This window comes from Cibotium barometz, chromosome 60, assembly GCF_041138505.1.
Source record: "Cibotium barometz isolate CiBa-2024 chromosome 60, ASM4113850v1, whole genome shotgun sequence".
Taxonomy (NCBI): domain Eukaryota; kingdom Viridiplantae; phylum Streptophyta; class Polypodiopsida; order Cyatheales; family Cibotiaceae; genus Cibotium; species Cibotium barometz.
In genome coordinates this window covers 31,993,983-32,007,035 of record NC_141105.1, presented here as the reverse complement: position 1 = coordinate 32,007,035, position 13,053 = coordinate 31,993,983, and the positions used below count along the sequence as shown (strand labels likewise).

The following is a 13,053-nucleotide window of genomic DNA, read 5'->3' as shown; positions in this document are numbered from 1 at the left end:
TACCATGCTAGAACGAAGCACATTGAGGTGCACTATCAGTTTGTGAGGGAGTATGTCCCCAGGTGATGTAGATTTGGTATATGTCAGCACACAGAGGATCAGGTGGCTGATATCTTTATCAAGGAATTGGGCATAGAGAAGCTTTACAGGTTTAGGAGCTTACTTGGAGTGCAGCGTGCAGAGTTGAGCTCAAGGGGGAGTGTTGAGATATCAAGCTCAACTAGTGCTACTTGGCATGGTGGGATTTTTAACAGAAGGCTAATGTTACACGTGATCATCAGAAACAATTGGCACTGAGAAGAAAGATGGACATACATTAGATTCTTAGATGGTGTGTTTGATCACATGAGCACCGAGTCGTCAGAAGCCAAGCAAGGAATCACACAAGAGGACATTTTTCAAGAGATATCACAAGACTCTACTACTAAACAAGAGACTCTTGGGATGATTTATGCTTTTAACAAGTTTCAGCAGATTTCACTTTTCATGTGGATCATCAAGCTCTTTGGTACTTGATCAATAAGCCAAACTTGACAGACGATAAGTTGACCTGATGGGTGTTACTTCTTTACGAACTCAATTTTAAAATGCACCACACTCCGGGGGAGGAGCATATTTCTTGTCAATGGAAGCTTCTATTGGTGTCCCCAATTCTCTTGAGATGCTGATCTTTTTATGATGGAAGTACCTCAATACCCCTTTAGATTGGCATGATGAGGTTTATAATAGAGAGATTATTTCCACCTAATCTTACACGGGATCAGCGAGGCGGATTAGCATAGAGGAGAAAAACTTTTATGAAGATTGTTGGTTAATTATATAAGATGGGCATAGACAAGATTCTTACACAATGCCATCTTGGCAGAAGTCCATCAAGGAATCAGACAAGAGGACATTTTTCAGGAGAAATCACAAGAGGGTGGAAAGTGTTCTACACAAGATTATGGTGGTGGCTGGCAGTTCTCAAAGATGCCTCTGGTGGTCAGCTCAGGAATGTGATGTATGTCAATGTCTTGGCTAGCTTGCGACAACAGATCAGATATCTCACAATAATGCCTTGCCTTTGTAGCCTTTCCAGAAGTGGGTCCGCATAGACCTCCTGTGCACGAAATCTTGACAATGAGTTACTGTATGAAATGGGTGGCAACGCGGACATTCCGAGATAATTGGGCGAAATTCCGAGATAATTGGGCGAAATCAGTGGCTAAGTTCCAATATAAGAAGACTATCACCCATTTTGGTTGGCCAATCGAGCTTGTAAGCGATCAAGGTGGACATTTTCTTAACGCTATGATTGCAATCTGACAAAGCCACCATACAAAAAAAAATCAACAGCGTATTCTCCACAGGCAAATAATGGCCAATCGAAATCCACTAATAAACTCCGAGGCAGTAGTGCGACTCACAACATGCTTGATCCCCATTGAAAAGACAACCTTGATAAACTAAACTTATAACAGACACTGCAAAAAGCCTGCTCGATTTTAGAAAACGGCCTTTCATGTGTGGCATGTACAGAGATCTCACTGAGGGAGATCGCATGTACATCCCAGTGGGTTTTGGTGGGGCGATGCAAGCTTGGGTTCATTGCATGATGGCCAACTTGGATCAAAAGGCTGCCACAGTATAGACAAAACATGTTCTTTTATAAGATTGAAAAATATCCAACCTGACAATTTGAGAGAGCAACTGCACTTATTTGACAACAGACAAACACAAACAAGAAAAGAAAACACCAGAACAAGGTTACAGAAGAAAAAATACAAAAATCTGAAGTTTAACTCATAGTAGGTAGCTACTGAATTCAAGAAACTTGGCGAGCTAGCAAGTTATGTGATTTAAAACAAGGAGGGAGAGAGAGAGAGAGAGAGAGAGAGAGAGAGAGAGGTATGAATCACCCACAGTCCTACAACTCAGAAAAGCCTCAATCCTCAGAACTTGCTAGTAGACATGACAGTTGGAAGACTAGCCTGTTATGTTCAATGAACTCACTCCTCACAAGGTCTTCTCTCTCCTCTAACATCTGAGCTTGAGCGGGTAGTTAAAGCCTGAAATGGTCGCATAGACATAAAGCAACAAATGCTGTTCATGGTGAAAGTGCTGCCTGCAATCATCCTGCTAGAAAAGAGAATAGCACAGATAGATGATGGTGCCACAGGCTCGCAGCCCTCTCAACATTTGAGCTTTACCACACATGAATAGATCACCCATTTTAATACGCTAGAATGAAAATGGCTTGGGGAGATGTTGATGAGACAAGACTCCTGACACCTCAAGCTTACAATCACGCATAGACATATCACCCATTCCAGTACACTAGAAAGAGAATGGCATGGAGGGATGATGAGACCAAGACCCCCAAAGCCTCACGCTAATCCATCACAGGAATATAGAGGTTTTAGTATGCTCTCAAATATGTTATCCTCTCAAGCTTCACCTCCCATCAGGTCTCACTCATGGTCTGACCGGTCCATCCTCGCTCTCCACAAAGCTGCGACTTACCACTGTGCTCTCCTCCCATTGCTCTTGAACAGGCTGCAATAAGGGAAGCTCCAAGATTCTATCTGCATTTTCATCTTTTACATTGTGGGGGGCCACCGTCTCTTGCAACTGCAGAGCATACTCTAGATTCCACAGAACTTGGCCAATTGCAGGCCTACTGATGCCATCTTCAGCCAAACACTTCTCTGCTGTTTCTCCAAATTTCGCCAAGGATTCCATGCTGATGGTGCCGGCCAAGTGAGGATCAATGATCTGATCCAACATTCCCTTACTCTGCCAATGCATTGCCCATTCGGCAATGTTCACTTGATCCCTAGGAAGGGCAGGGTTGATAGCTGGGCGGGCACATAAGACCTCCATGAGCACCACACCAAAGGAATATACATCAGACTTTTCTGTGAGCTGCTGTCTTCTGAAGTACTCCGGGTCCAAGTAGCCGAAGCTTCCTTTCACTGCTGTGCTCACATGGGTTTGATCAAGGGTAGGGCCGGTCTTGGAGAGGCCGAAATCTGACACTTTGGCTACTAAATTCTCGTCCAAAAGGATATTGGTGGTCTTCACATCACGGTGAATAATGGACTGAGTTGCCCCCGTGTGAAGGTAATGAAGCCCCCGGGCAGCTCCAATGCAGATCTCTAACCTCTGTCGCCATGTTAATGGGGGGAGGTTAGCACCATAGAGATGGCTTCTGAGAGGCCCATTGGCCATGAACTCATACACCAAGACCATCTCCTGATTCTCGTTGCAGTAGCCAATCAGAGAGACAAGGTGGCGATGGCGTAGCTTAGACAACATCTCAATCTCTGTCTGGAACTCTGTAAGGCCCTGTTCGGACCTTGGGTTTCCTCTCTTCACTGCCACCTTTGTCCCATCATCAAGCTCCCCTTGGTACACCTTGCCAAAACCCCCTACCCCAATCACACGGGTTTCATCAAAGGTATGGGTTGCTTCCAGAATCTCAGAGAAGGTGAAGATGTGCCCCATGCTCAAGGGCGCCGACGAAGCGTAGCTGCCAGCACCACTAACCATGGTGGTTTTGCTCACCACACTGACAGAATGGCCTCCATGCAACGGAAGGGGTATCCATGCTGAAGTGGGCTGTTTCACAACCTTGGCTCTCTGCCTGCAGAAGCAGCAAATGGCCATCATCACGAGCGCTACTGCCGCTGCCATTGACCCCACTACACCACCTACTATGGGTGCCACCCCAGCTTTTGAACCCGACTGAGGTGCCGATGATCCCCCATCTCCAGGCCCATCTAAACTTTTTTGAGAATTATTCAGCTTCCAAATCTCAATGCCGTTCATAAAGGCTTCATTGAAAACGCTGGAACCAGAGTTCAGGGGAGGGCCAGCTTGAATCCAAATGCTGGTATCTCTTTCTGCTACGAGAGAAAAATCAATATAGTAAGGTATATACTGACCGGGCAGCTGCCCTAAATCTAGGTTGGTGTAAGCAGTCTGATTCTGCAGGTAGACATTGAAAACCCTCTTGCCTCCTGTACTATACTGCAACTCACAGAAGTGTAGCCTTATCACATACCCATAATCTGCATCAACAGGGAAAACCCAGGAAATGTTCAGGCCCTTCGAGTTAGTTGCATCTGGGTAGACAATCTCCAGGGCGGTGCTGTAGACGATGGGAGGAGCAGCAAAAACGCTGCTGGATGCAAATGAATATGTGATGGAGGATACAGAAGAGTTGATCTCATTTACACCTGCAGATGAAAAGAGGAATTCTTTGTTGGGCAGCCATGTCCTGTAGAGGCCTCCAGTATCATTGGATGGGGTGACAAGCGGGCCGCCCACATTGACTCTGTACATGGTCTCCATGGCCATGGAGGGGATGCCGATGGGGGTAGGAGAGTTGACTCCAAGGGGCCTTGTATCATCAGAGATAAGCTGAGAAGGGGCGGATATCAATTCTATGGCATTGATGAATGCATAAGAGGAGTTCGACATGCTTGGGATAAAGGTGATTTGCAGAGGAGAGTCAGTAGCATTGACGTTATACTCCTTGAAGACATAGCCAGTGTTGCCATCATAGCTTGTAGGGCTGGAGATGATGGTGTTTGCGGTGGGGTTGAAGTTAGAGAGGAGGGTGAATTGGGCTGCCGTGACAGAGAAGGTCGCTGCAGATGGGTTGAAGGTTTGGTAAGAGAAAGGGTAGAAGTAGAGGCGGAGCCAGTGGCGGCCGGGGGAGACCGGAAAGGTGTAGGTTGCTTTTTGTGTGAAGATGCGAGATGTGTTCAATAAGGGAAGGCTGCTGTTAGAGATCGAAGCAACAATGGAGGCTTGAGATGAAGAAGAGGAGATCAAACTAGACAGCTCGTTGTCTCCCTGCCATACCCTACTATCAATGGTGATGTTGCCCTGCCCACCACACTTGATCAGATAGCTGTCTGTTGGACTGTACACCTGCTGAGAGCTCGCAAGCTCGATAGCCATAGCCATTGCCCAACAGCACAAAAGAGCCCACAACAAGGAAGAAGATGCCTTCTTCATACCGCCGTTCTCCTCTATGTAATCAGAGATTACAACGCCTTCTTAAATTGGTCAAATGCTTGCCCTAATAAGAGTTCGACAAATGTTACCCTTATCACAGCTCAGCCCGCCAAATGTTGCTCTGATCCGAGCTCGGCCCATCAAGTGTTAACCCTAATCAAAGCTCAGCCCAGCAAATGTTACCCTGATCCGAGCTCAGCTCATCTACCCTGATCAGAGCTCAGCCAAGTAAACGTTAACCTTGCAGAGCCCGTGTCCATAGGTAGTTGGCGTTCAATCTTTAAAAACTGAAATCCTTGGCCTAATCAGGGATAATCTTCTTCTTACACATAATAAGAGCTCAGCCCATCTGCTCTGACGCGCTTCTAATGCAAGATAACGAACATTTCGCAAACCCATAACAGCATTGCCTACAACGCAAGCAAGATTAGATAACTAAGCCTGTCGGAAGCCCTCTTCAAGAGTCAAATCCTTGCCATAATCAAAGCTCCGCCCAGCAGTTTAAGTCTATGGGCGGCATTCTAAGGCAGAGGGTGTTAGCCAGCTCGAAAAACAAAATAACCCAGCAAATGTACCAGATCATACCCTCATTAGTGCGAAGCCCATCAATTTATACCCTTATTGGAGAAAGGCTCGAAATGATGCAAAAACTACAAAACAGCACTAACCTTTTGGTCACAGAATTTTTTGTTTTTGGAGCCGGGGTTAGAAGTGAGCACGCTCGTTCTAAGACTCTTGGTTCTTTGGTCACAGAACTAGCACCACAGTTTGGCTAGGAATGAAGGGATGAGTGGCTTTTGAGTAAGCTTTTATACCCCTAGCCTAGGGTTTCTTGCTGCCTGAAAACATAATTTAATAATCATGATTCTTATTATTACATAACCCCTTCTATATATATCTTATACGCCTTCACTTGCTAGAGACACGTGGCGAAGTTTTTAGCTCTTTCATCAGGTGGCAACTAGCTCTTTCATCAATGTCAGCTGGCAGGACTCTGATTCACAGACACAGAGAGACGTTGTGGTTAGGCGCAATAAATAGTGCTATCAAACATTACCAATTTTGAATAATCTTCCCTCCCCACCAACTACTCGACGCTATCAAACCCTTCTCCAAGCAGGCACCTTCGTTTTTGCACTCTGTTGAGCCTGTAGTGGATGAGGAAGTAGGCCACGGGGCTCTCTCTCTCTCTCTCTCTCTCTCTCTCTCTCTCTCTCTCTCTCTCTCTCTCTCTCTCTCTCTCTCAATTCTGGGGCCAGAGAGGTTGTGCGATGGTAGTTAACATGGTTTTGTAGGTGTAGCGTGCAACTTGTAAAATACTAGGAGATGGTAACAATTCACTGTGCATGTACTTAATCACACACAGAGAGAGGTAAACACAGAGACAGGTATATTATTGATGCCCGAATGGGTTAGTTAATGTAATATGACGTCCCATTCAAACGAGCATTTGATGTTTCATATATAGTCCATATTTAAATCTTCCCTTCATATACTTGCCTCAAATAAGCTATGAAGCTTTAACACATGCTAAATACTTTCTTTTTATGGGATTAATAGGGTTTCATAGGGCTAGCCTGAAACTTATAAAATACTAGGAGATGGTAACAATTCACTTATATAATCACACACAGAGAGAGGTAAACACACAGATATATTATTGATTGCCCGAATGGGCTAGTTAAATGCAAGATGACGTCCATTCAAAGGGACGTTTTGACGTTTCATATATCAGGCTACCCCTATGAAACCCTCTTAATCCTTGCAAAAAAAAAAGTATTTAGCACATGTTAAAACTTCACAACTCAACCGTAGTTGTAAAAGCTGCCATGTACTCAGCTTCACATTTGGAAGTGGCCATTGTAGGCTGCTTCTTACTGAGCCATGATATACATGAATCACCAAGGCGAAAGCAAAACCCACTAGTGGACACGTGTGTCATAACATCCAGCCCAGTCTGAATCACTGAAAGTATGCATCTGTGACTCATCCCCTTTGGATAAAATAATCTAAAATATTGAGTGCCCTGTAAATAGTGGAAAACCCGCTTAATAGCCTGGCAATGCTTCGTACCTGGGTTATGCATAAATCTACTCAACTGTGAGACCACATACTGTATATCTGGCCTCGTGTTGCACACATAAAGAAGGGTTCCAACAGCTTGCTAATACAAACTAGCATCAAAAGAGTCTCCTGCATCTTGAAGACTAAGTCGAGTACCTGTCTCCATAGGTGTAGCCACAGGTTTACAGTCTTCAAGATTAAACCTCTTCATAGACTAGATGGATTGGAAAGGGGCTCTAAATGGTTTCATTAGACTAATGTGAAAAGAGTTATGAATATGCCATTGTGAGGGAATATCTAGACGATAAGCATTAACATTAATTTTTGTTAGAATCTTAAATGGGCCATAAAATCTAAGGGCTAATTTAACCACAGGGTGTCTGTCCACACTTTTGATTTAGATATAGCTTCATGTACTTGTTATTATAGTATATGGGTGTGGTCTCTAGTGAAATCATTAAGTTGAGAAGTAATTTCTTACCATATACAACTTCAAAAGGATCTTTCCCTATGGTAGAGTGTGGGTGATTTCTTACCATATACAACTTCAAAAGGAGCTTTCCCTATGGTAGAGTGTGGTGTATTGTTGTAAGAAAATTTTAGCAAATGAAGATGTTGGTCCCAATTAGCTGGTGTAGAGTCTAGAATGGTACTATTAGTTGCTTTGGTTTGGCCATTACTTTTAGGATGAAAAGAAGATGTGAAATCAATTTTAGATCCAAGATTTGAAAATATAGCAATCTAAAAATAATTATAAAATCTAAATTCACGATCTAATACAATAACTTTAGGTAGACCATAATGTGCAAAGACATGTTTAATTAAAAGATGTGCATCTTGTGAAGAAGTACACAATGCCTTTTGCATGCAATAAAATATGTGCATCTTATGAAGTAGACAATGCCTTTTGCATGTAATAAAATATGCTTGCTTACTAAATCTATCAACAATAGTCCAAAGCATATCATTTTGTGCACAAGTAATAGGCAAACCAATAATGAAATCCATAGGTGTTTGTTCCCAAGGACCATCAGGAATAGGCAATGGCATAAGTAAGCCATGAACATGTTTTCCATGATATATCACTTAACTCATTGTTGACAAACAATACATTCAAAAATAAAGTTGGAAACATCATTGTTTACGTTAAGCCAATAGAAATATCTATTACTACTTTTAAAGTAGTAATTATGGCTCTATGACCAATGTAGGGAGGATTATGTAATTCTTATAGAAGCAATTATCTAGATGGAAGAGTTATGCATAAATGTTTTTCAAAGAAAAGGAATCCATCATGGTATGAATAATAATTAATAGGAAAATAGTTTATTAGAATACAATTTTAACCATATATCATGAAAGTGAAGATCATTCACATATGTATTATGCAGATGTCGTATACTTTGTTGGTTTGTTTTAGTGAGAAACTCAAAACCCATGAAATAACGTTTCTACATGCAAAGTGCATAGAGAACAGCAAGAAGTCCTTTATCATAAGTGTTGTATTTAATTTTAAAAGGTTTGAGCTTACGACTTTCATATGCAAGAGGATGACCATCCTTGCATAAGGACTGCACCAATACCAAATCCATTGACATTAGCAGACGATAAGGAAGAAAGATTGAGAAAAATCAGATAATTAAAGGACTGGGGTATGTGTCAAAATATGCTTGAGCATGTCGAAGGATTTTTGTTGGTGATCACCCCAATGAAAAATAGTTAGCATGAAAAGAAGCATAGTCAAAGGCAATGCAATCAAATAAAAATTGCAAACAAATTTTCTATAATAACTACAAAGACCTAGAAAAGAATGAACCTCAGTAACATTCTTTAGAGTAGGACAAGTCTAGACCTTTTTGGGATCTACTCTAATACCTTCAGCTGAAGCAATGTGACCTAAATATTCAATTTTCTTTTGAAAGAAAGACCTTTTCTCTAGATTAACATATAATTGTTTTACTTTCAAAAGTTTGAAGACAAATGCAAGATGTTTTTTGTGCTCTTCTTCATTTTAACTGAAAATAAGAATAAGATAAATGCAAGACATTGTTTGTGCTCTTATTCATTTTAACTGAAAACAAGAATGTCATCAAAGAAAACAATAATGAAGTGTTGGTATTTCAAGAAAATGTGGTTCATCATTCTAGTAAATGGTGCAGGCGCATTGGTAAGCCAAAAGGCATAACAAGAGATTTATAGTGCCTTGAAGTCTTGTAAATGTCAAAAGCATGCATATCTTGTTCAAGAGGCCAAAAAATTAGAAAATGTGTTAATTGGGGTCTAAATTGATCATATGAGTAGTCGAAATTGGGATTTCTGAGTATTTTGAGAGCATCTATATGCATCAAAACACCTAATCACATCAATTTTTTGATCAATTAGAGAAATTTGACTCTCTGCTTAATTTTACCTTAAAAGAGGAGACTATAATTAAGAGTCTAATAAATCTCCTAATTTATATTAATTTACATAATTGTTGATGCACAAAGATTAGCATTCCCTTGCTCTATCCAATGATGTGCTCAATTGTATGAATTAATTAGGGATTAATGGTTAATTAGCATTCCCTTGCTCTATCCAATGATGTGCTCAATTGTATGAATTAATTAGGGATTAATGGTTAATTAGAGTCCTTGATTAGTGTAAAAGAGGAAAAAATTAGTGAAAGGATTAATTTTAGATTAATTCTTAATCATTTTTTACATAACTCATTAAGGCTAATGAGCATTCAATGAGTAGATGCTCATGAGTTGTTAATTTGTCCATTTTGGGGGTCATTTATGAAGGGTGTAAGGGGTGTCATTAAAAGGTTGACTTTTTTTATTCACACTTACCTTTTTCGGAAAATGCCCATATCCCTTTCATTTTAAATTCAAAAAATATTCCCCCCCCCGAAAAGGAAAATTTGTATTTCTCACTAGACTCCAAAATATATATATATATATAATTTAAAAAATTTAAATTTAAAAAAAATCGATCGTGAAGACAGTTTTGGCGAACATTTCTGGCTGTGTGAAAGATAATTCCGACAAAAATTCTAGCCGCGAGGCAATTCGGTCGAAAATTCTGACCGTGAGAAAGGCAATTCCAGCAAAAATTTCAGCCATTAAAAGGCAATTCTGACGAAAATTTTCAGCGGTGAAAGGCAATTCCAGCGAAAATTCCGACCGTGTAAGGCAATTTCGACGAAAAATTACGGCTGTGAAAGATAATTCCGACGAAAAATTATGGCTGTGAAAGATAATTCCGACGAAAAATTATGGCTGTGAAAGATAATTCCAACGAAAATTTCCAGCCGTATGGAAAGACAAATCCGATGAAAATTTCTGGCCGTGAAAGACAATTCTAGTGAAAAAATCTGACCGTGAAAGACAAACCTAGCGAGAAAATCCGACCGTGAAAGACAAACCTGGCAAAAATTTCTGGCCGTGAAAGGCAATTCCAACGAAAAATGCTGGCCCTGAAAAGCACGAAAATTTTCGGCCGTGAAAGGCAAATCTAGCAAAAAATTTCGGCCCCATGAGAAAGGCCCGGCGAAAAGTTCCGGCCATGAAAGACAAATCCGACAAAAAATTACGGCCATGAAAGGCAATTCTGGCATGAAAAGAGGTCCGTCGACAAATTAAAAAAAATCAGCCAAAAAAAAGGGAGTATGGAAACCACCCCTGTTTGGAGGCCCATATCTCCTAAACCGTATATCCGATGAAGGCGCTCTAGGGCTCATCAAAAAATTGACATCGAGCTCTTTGACTTTGGACTGGTCTTCCAAAGTCAAAATCGACCATTTTAGCCTCCGACCAATAGCCTCAAAATTCGACCCGAAAATCGAGGCAAAAAACAACCCAAAAACCATGAAAAATCGTAAAAATTAGCGCAAAAAAACAACGACGAGCCATATTCAGGCTACGAACACCCGTTTGATCCAACGAAGAGTACATCAAGCCTCTTTAGGCTGTAATGGGCTGTGGGAAAGTATAAAAAGCAAAAAAAAAATGTAATTGCTCATTAAGGAGCATTTAGGCACTCTGACATGGCCATAATAGAGGGATTGCCAAGGATTACACAAGGACTGAACCCAATAGCTAACATATTCGAGCCATTGAGATCTATGCTGCAAATTCACCTCCCAATGCCATTGGCCATGCCTATAACAAGCGTGTCATCGGGTTTTACACCCCTTGTCACTTCGATTCCACCGGGCTTTGGTCCCTTGCCTAACATTCCCGTGAATCCTATAAGTACCAACCCTTTCCTGGATGCCCACTGTTAGGCGTTTTTCTGAGTGGTCTTTTTGGCTTGTGTACATACGTGTGCATGGTGTGAATGAAAACTTGGCCGTGGAATGCCTTGCCAGGTGTATAGGGTGGACAGTTTTGGTTTTGAGCAAGGTCAGATGGAGGTGGTTTCAGCTGTTCGGCCGTCTGAGTGTGCATGCGTCCAAAATAAAGTGGCATTGGAAGCAGTATGAAAGTGTATGGAGTGGGCACTGGAGGGTTGCATTTGAAGGTGGTGTGTGGAAGGCATGGTAATTTAAAGGTTAAAGGACATATGTAAGATGTGAGTGTGAAAGCATTTGGTGGCCATCCATTAGGCCTTGGAAAATGATAAAATATAATAAACGTGGCTTGCAATATAAAAAAACATGTGGAGGCGTGAGCTGCTGCCAGCGCAAAATCCAGAAGCTGGCGAGTCGGCGCCTGCTGCAGACAAAAGAGGGTCGCTTTGTTTGTGATGAGGGGGGGCTTCTTGGGACGCTGACAGGAGAGAGCGCAGCTGCAAGTAAGAGCCATGGGGGCTCTCTGGCGCAACAGCAGATTATGAGAAGGCGCAGCCGTGTGAAGAGGTAACAGGTAGTTGGTGTGGGCTACGCCTTCTGTGGGCCGCCTTGTGACGACTGGGGGACCAGTGGAGCGTAGACAAGGGAGTGCAGAGGAGGGCAAAGCGTGGGGCTGCAGCTGAGGCAGATAGGACCATCGCGTAGTCGTGGGGAGCCTCCCCGTGTGAAGAGAAGGTGCAGAGGAAGCTGGCGACAGGTTGGCTACGCAAGGAGCGTAGAGGGGCTGGCGTGGTTGGAGCGCAGCCGTGTGCGAGAGGGTAGCGAGCGAAGGCTTATGTGTTGAGCGACAAGTGGAGGGCGGCGGCTGGAAGGCAAGGTGTGTAGAGGCCGTCTTTGAGTTGGTGGCTGCAGCGCAGCTGCGAACAGAGAGAGCTATAGGGAAGGTGCAGCTGCAGTATGGTAGCGCATGAGGCGCCAAAGAACGGGCTGTGTGCGGGCAGAGCACACAAAGAGTGGAAGCCGCTTTGGTTTTCGACAAGTAGAGAGGTCAGCGAGAGCTACTGGAGGCCGCCTTTGAGGTGAGGAAGAGCTGGATGTACAGTTGCAGGTGTGCAGCTGGTTGGAAGCAAAGGGGATAGGCAAAGCGTAGGCTGGTGTGGGCCGCGTAGGTGAAGCCGACTGTGGACAGCGCGAGAGGGTGCCGATTGGAAGCGAAAGACAGGTGTTGCTGCTTGGTGGTGGGCCGGTAGCAGGGCAGATAAGCTGCTTGGGTTTGTTGCGAGGCTGACAGAGGATCAGCACAGAGAGAGAGAAAGAGATGATGGTCGAGCTGCTGACGCCACATGCAAAAGTGATGGGCTACAGAGAGACTTTCTGAAGTGAGTGGCCGGGTTCATTCTGGTGTGATTGGTACAGCAGGCAGGCATGTGGTTCGTGGTGATTGGGGATGTGGTGTATCCTCGGCAGTGTGACAGGCCTGACTGAGTGTTTTGTTTATGGTTGTGTGAGTAAGGCTTCTGTGTCGAGAGAAGCTTGTATGAAATGTTTTGACTGGAAATATATTGCTGGGTGTTTGCTTGGTCTATGGTGCCCCTGTTTGGTGATGTCTGTCTGGCGTGGGTTGGGTGGTGAAGTGTGAGAGAGTGTTCCAGCCGGTGGCTGGTGGTGCCCCCGTTCGTGTTGTTATTCCAAGTTTGCGAGGTGGA

The 13,053-nt window shown here is 43.1% G+C and overlaps 1 pseudogene across 1 annotated transcript; it reads right to left on the bottom strand.

Moving 5' to 3' along the window:
- Nucleotides 1-1,928: 1,928 nt before the first annotated feature.
- Nucleotides 1,929-5,752, bottom strand: LOC147605238 (receptor-like protein kinase THESEUS 1 pseudogene; annotated as a pseudogene). The gene has a single exon (XR_015265200.1). The product of XR_015265200.1 is annotated as a receptor-like protein kinase THESEUS 1 pseudogene (transcript).
- Between the last annotated feature and the right edge of the window lie 7,301 nt (nt 5,753-13,053).